Consider the following 5,038-nt stretch of genomic DNA (forward strand, 5'->3'; position numbering starts at 1 on the left):
GCCCTGCGTAGGGTTATGTGCTGACAGCTCAGAGCCTGGAGCCTGCTTTGGATTCTGTGTCTCCCTCTCTCTGCCCCTCCCACAGTTTGTGCTCTGGCTCTCTCTCAAAAATAAATAAAAACATTAAAGAAATTCCTTACTTGCTTTTCAATGTTTCTTCAAACACAGTGGTTCTCTAACATTAGAGCGTATTAGGATAACCTGGAGGTCTTATTAAGACAAAGATTGATGGGTGTTACTGCCATAGTTTCTGATTCAGTAGAATTGGTAGGTGGGGCATGAAATTTTGCCTTTCTAACTAGTTTCCAAGGGATGCTGATGCTGATCTTGCTGGTCTAGGGACCATACTTTGTGAACCACTGTTAGAAAGACTAAATAATAAATGGCTACAGAGGTAATAAAGTTAAATTTACCTCCTGTGAGGTCAAAGTTATGATGGATTATCATGTGGCCTATAATTTGCTCCCCGAGGAAAGCAACAAAAGGGGTTTCTTCATTAAGCCTATGATTATGATCCATGTGAACTGACACATTTATCTTTTCCTCCTGTAGTGAGGCAAGGGTCACATCTCACTCTTCAAAACCAATCCTTCCAGTTGTATTCCACATAATTTAAAAACAAATACAAATTAAAAATAAGAGACTTAATTCCATTTCCAGAAATGGAAATGCAAAGTAAGCTGTCATGTCTATAAATTGGCTTCTATCCCCACCTATTTCTTCCTGTCTTCCTGTTATAGAAGTAGAATTTTCTCCTACTGTCCAAGACCAATTCCCTCCACTGTCCTCTGAATACCACTTCTTTCAATCTTCTCAGGATGTTCACTCTTCTCACTGTCTTTTATTTTCCTAATTCCCTTGCTAACAATCCTTTAAGTTGATCAAGTCTCTCCCAACATAGCAGTCATAATAATTAACACAAATTTCCTAGATGCCACATCTGGGGACTGAATCCATTGTATATTGCCCCTGCCAAATTTCATTAAAACACTTACACTTGCTGACTCCATTTTCTCATAATCCACTCATTCCTTACCCACTCTTCATCTGGCTTCAGCCTCTAAGTCTCAGTATATGGTCCCAAAGCAATGGATGCTTTTCAGCCTGTGCTACATAATGTATAGGCAGCATTTGACCCAGTTGACCCATTTGAAGCCCATTGGGTCTCTCTCTTCCTTGAAACACTCCCTTGGTTTCTCTCATATTCTGATTATTTTCTTCCTGTCTCTCTAGCTGCTCATTTTCAGTCTCCTTTGTTTACTCTTCCTCTCTACTCAGACACTGGGTAATCTCTTCCACCCACATAGTTTCACAGACTCTGGTTTCAAAGACTCTTTCATAGCTCTCAAATCTCTGCCTATGGTCCATTCTCTTTCTCCTTAACTCTAGACCTATGCAGGGGTGCCTGGGTGGATCAGTCAGTTAGGCATCCAACTTTGGCTCAGGTTGTGATCTCATGGCTCGTGAGTTCGAGTCCCGCATCGGGCTCTGTGCTGACAGCTTAGAGCCTGGAGCCTGCTTCAGGTTCGGTGTCTCCCTCTCTCTGCCCCTCCCCCACTTGCACACGTGCACTCTCTCTCTCAAAAATAAACATTAAAAAAATAAAAAAAAATTTAAAAATCCCACAAACTCTAGACCCATGCAGCCAACTACCATATACTGTAAAGGAGACATCATCTGATTTTGAAGGGAGCTCAGTCATCAGGTCTAAAACTGCTCACACCATCTCTGCCCTCACCCCATCCACTCCTTTTCCCCATTCACTGCACTACTAATCACGTCTACCCTGGTGCTCAAACTAGAATATTGGCTTCTTCTTCTCCTTCTACACCAAAATCCCAATCAATCAGCAATTCTACCATTTTTACCTCTTAAATATATTCCACATCTATAACTCTGTCAATAGTGTCCTTTGATGTACAAAAGTTTGTAATTTTGGTTAAGTGCAAAATGTCCATTTTTTCTTTTGTTGCCTGTGCTTTTGGGGTCATCCAAGAAATTATCACCAAATCCAATGTCATTAAGTTTTCTACGTCTTCTTCTAAGAGTTTTATAGTTTTGACTTTTATGTTGGAGTCTTTGATCCATTTTGAGTTAATTTTTATATGGTTTTAGGTTGAGGGTCCAACTTTGTCCAGCACCATTCTTTGAAAAAGACTGTCCTTTCCCCCAGTGTTTGATTTTGTGCCTTATAATTTAATAATGACAACTGAACTAAAATACTTGAAAATGGGGGCGCCTGGGTGGCGCAGTCGGTTAAGCGTCCGACTTCAGCCAGGTCACGATCTCGAGGTCCATGAGTTCGAGCCCCGCGTCGGGCTCTGGGCTGATGGCTCAGAGCCTGGAGCCTGTTTCCGATTCTGTGTCTCCTTCTCTCTCTGCCCCTTGCCCGTTCATGCTCTGTCTCTCTCTGTCCCAAAAATAAATAAACGTTGAAAAAAAAAATTTTTTTTTAATAAAATACTTGAAAATGTGCTGACTAAACAAAACACCTGCAGACTGCATTTTGACCCAAAGGCCACTAATTTGCACTATGTGGCTTTAATTTCATTTTCACATTAAATTTAACAAATGAGTTAAGGGGAGTGAGAGATAGTGTCGCCTACCATAGTCCAAGCATTGTACCAGGTGCTGGTGATAAACTAGGCACAAAGTTTCATATGTTACATTCCTAGCATCAGTTTAAAGTTGAGTGAGACTTGTGAAAACATCATTTTATATTAACACCATGTTAAATGCTTATAAATACGGGGAGCAAGCAGAGAATAAGTTAAGAGAGGAGGAAAATAAATTTTTTAAATAGTTGTGTAATAGACTAAAACCAGCTACAAGCACACCCTGTTAAGAGGCCGTAGGCATGGCCTCAAGGCCAGCTACCAGCTTTCTTCCCCACCGCGCAGTTTTTCAGACCAGAAGGCTTTCCCCTTGTATCGGGACGTCATCCGGAAGCGCCGGGAAGAGGGGGCGGGATTTCCGGCTTCTGGAACGGAAAGGGACGGAAACTAAATGAACCAACGGGCTTAATTCCGTGTGAGGCACGTATTTGGGCTCAGCACTTCACTACAGAGTTCTGCGTCCTCTCCAGGTCTCCGCGGTTTGCACGAGCCGGAGCCACTGTTTCTGCACTCCTGGTATGGGCATGTTTCTTATCTTAGTTGTGTGTGTTGCGGTGAGACAACTCGGGAAACCATTGTAAGATACACGTTGTGGAGCATGCGTGCTAAGAAGGCCCACAGATAAGTGGAAGCCCAGCGATTTAATAAACTATAAGCAGCACAATACCTGGAACAAGAGGAATGTTTACCAAAATGATTGCCTTATTTGTTTTAAAATTTCGGTTTCATTGCTCTGATATCCTAAAAAAATCTTAACCAATTATAAAGACAAAATTCAGAAGACCTTTGTTTTTGAAATGTTTTTCATAACAGGATTGAGGACTCCTGGTGAAATAGGGAGTCTAACTTTTTTCTTCTTTATTTTTAAAAATTTGTTTTCAACGTTTATTTATTTTGGGGCCAGAGAGAGACAGAGCATGAAGGGGGAGGGGCAGAGAGAGAGGGAGACACAGAATGGGAAACAGGCTCCAGACTCTGAGCCATCAGCCCAGAGCCTGACACAGGGCTCGAACTCACGGAGCGCGAGATCGTGACCTGGCTGAAGTCGGACGCTTAACCGACTGCGCCACCCAGGCGCCCACTTTTTTCTTCTTTAAATGGTGGCCAAACATGGAGCGCCCGGCTGACTCAATCCGAAGAAAATGTGACTCTTGATCTTGGGGTCGTGAATATGAGCCCTACATTGGGTGATTACTTGAAAAAAAAAAAACGAATTTTTTTTTTTTTTTAATTGGGGGCACCCGAGTGGCTCAGTGGGCTCAGCCTGGGGCTTTTGGTGTCAGCTCAGGTCATGATCTCAGGGTTCCCCATAGGGCTCTGCACTGACAGCGTGGAGCCTGCTTGGGATTCTGTCCGTCTCTCTGTCCCTCTCCTCTTGCTGTCTCTCAAATTTAAAACAAATTTTTAAAAATGCAGGTGTCTCAACATGTTTTATATGTGAAAAGCATTGGTCCAGGATATCTATTTGAAAAATACTTGAGTGATTACTGTGAGCCATAAACTGCCAAATGTTGGGTTCAATTTTAATATAAATACAGTCCTTGTCCTGATAGAGTTTACTGTCTAGTCAGGCAAATAAGTAACCAGGCAATTACAAAAGAGTGTTACAAGTACTGTGATAGAGAGGTACAGGGTGCTGTAAGAACTACTAGGAGGAATACTTGGTCTAAAGTTTGAGGTGAAGTATAGCTAGAGATGTAGCTGAAGAGGTAAACAAAGGATGATTTTGTGGAAAACTTTATAAGCCATGTTTGTAAGTTTGGGATTTAACCTGGCAGCAATGAGCTTAAAAATACACGTTGGGGATGATACAAGTGCATTGATCAGATTTGCACTAACTTCAAATGGCTTAGAGATGAGGCAGAGCAAATCTGGAGGCTAGGGGATGCAGTTAGGGTAATGGGATTCAAGAGAAGTGAATGGCTCAAGATGTATTTAGAAAGTAAAGTGAATTGAGGCCCCTGTATGGCTCAATTGATTAAGTGTCCAGTTTTTGGCTCAGGTCATGATCTCAAGGTTCATGAGTTCGAGCCCTGATTCAGACTCTTTCCTGACAACTTGGAGCCTGAAGCCTGCTTCAGATTCATTGTCTCCCTCTTTCTCTGCCCCTTCCCCCCTCTCAACAATAAACATTAAAAAAAAGAAAGAAAAGTGAATATAATTCAGATGGATTAGATATGGGGGGTGTGAGAGAGGGCGGTAATAAAATGACTTCCAGTTTCTGGCTTAAGCAAATGGATGGATAGCAGTGGCCCTCCCTGAAACCATGTGTAAGGAGAATCAGATTGGAAAGGGAAGGGAGAGAGATTATTTTAATATGTTGCATTTGAGGTGTTTCTTCTGATGCGTGGTGGTTGAAGCCATGGAGGAAGATCAGACCTCATACAGAAAATTTTAGATTGCAAAAAAAAAGGGGGGGGGGG

At 42.2% G+C, this 5,038-nt stretch overlaps 1 protein-coding gene across 1 annotated transcript in view; it reads left to right on the top strand.

The window, feature by feature from the left end:
- Positions 1-2,980: 2,980 nt before the first annotated feature.
- TRMT10C (tRNA methyltransferase 10C, mitochondrial RNase P subunit) overlaps positions 2,981-5,038 on the top strand; it is a 4,873-nt gene continuing 2,815 nt past the window's right edge. Inside the window, exon 1 of the mRNA XM_040484385.1 lies at positions 2,981-3,131. The gene's annotated coding sequence lies outside the window, so the exon portion shown is untranslated. The remainder of the gene's footprint in view (positions 3,132-5,038) is intronic.

This window comes from Herpailurus yagouaroundi, unplaced genomic scaffold, assembly GCF_014898765.1.
Source record: "Herpailurus yagouaroundi ecotype Mexico unplaced genomic scaffold, PumYag 162, whole genome shotgun sequence".
NCBI lineage: Eukaryota > Metazoa > Chordata > Mammalia > Carnivora > Felidae > Herpailurus > Herpailurus yagouaroundi.